Genomic DNA, 1,191 nt, shown 5'->3' on the forward strand with positions numbered 1-1,191 from the left:
AAAATAACAAAAACAGAAACAACAAGCATGACAAAAACAACAACAAGAATGACAACAACAAGAATGACAATGAAAACAATAAACACAGAAACGACAGAAACAACAACAAAGAAACAACGACCTGTACATAATGGTACAACTCTGCACATGAAGGACAATGCCACAGCACACTGCAAAACAACGACAAGACTACATGCCAAGGCATGACAAAGAATCTCACGAATTCATATCTGCTCCAGAACAAGCAAGCACACCAGCTTTCAAGGCAGATTACACACTAGATCAATACTGCAAGCACAGGAAAAAGTCTAGGTCAGACGACAAAGATGACATACAGAATCAATACCGCAAGCATAAAAAGTCCAGGTCAGACAATGGTGTAACACAGAATCGCTTCCACAAGCATAAAAAAAGAAAGTCTAAATCAGAGAACAAAGTGATTCGACCATTTGAACACCTCATGATGACTTGATGGTCACTTAAACACAAGAACACTGACGATGTGCACAAAGAAATAACAACATCAACAATAGAAGATGAAAGCAACTCAACTGAACAAATTCATAAAGTATGGACTCACAATTTTTTTTATTGAGATTGGACTCATAAATATTAATTGGCTTTGTATAATCATCAAGATCATCACAACTTATACATAACATCATTTGTCTACCTATCTCACGCAAGCAAAAAAACCTTAGAGACTTTTCACATTTGACGGACTAACTCATTGATTTTATGTAATGCATTTGCAAACTGCATTCATGGAAGGGGGCTTCCTTCGAGCCGGAATTGAACCAGCGACCTAAGGATGTCAGTTTTAATCATCTACAGTCCTCCGCTCTCCCGGCTGAGCTATCGAAGGAGATGCCGCAAACTGCATTCATTATGTTTGTTCAATTTTCTTTACAACATACAGAAAATATGTAACATGAAAAAAGGGGGATGTAGTGATCTCTATATTTTCATGTACACAAGGGGTTAATGTGTAATCAGTAGCACCACATGATCACTAGAGGCCCGGACCAACAAGGGTATAAAAGGCAACCACATTGGGTCTCTGGGTCTCTCTTGGGTGCACTGTGACCAGGGCAATAGCAGACTAGTTCAGATGGCTAGTGGAGTTACGTATAGTTACCGTAGTTAGATCTTGTTAACCTTACCACTAGTATCAAAGTTAAAGTAAAGAAC

General features: G+C 38.6%; 1 non-coding gene across 1 annotated transcript; it reads right to left on the reverse strand.

The window, feature by feature from the left end:
* Positions 1-777: 777 nt before the first annotated feature.
* On the reverse strand, positions 778-865 carry trnay-gua. The gene is given in 2 exon segments: positions 778-813; positions 829-865. It is a non-coding gene; the product is annotated as a tRNA-Tyr (tRNA).
* Positions 866-1,191: the final 326 nt, after the last annotated feature.

Source organism: Scyliorhinus canicula, chromosome 15, assembly GCF_902713615.1.
Source record: "Scyliorhinus canicula chromosome 15, sScyCan1.1, whole genome shotgun sequence".
In the NCBI taxonomy this organism is placed as follows: domain Eukaryota; kingdom Metazoa; phylum Chordata; class Chondrichthyes; order Carcharhiniformes; family Scyliorhinidae; genus Scyliorhinus; species Scyliorhinus canicula.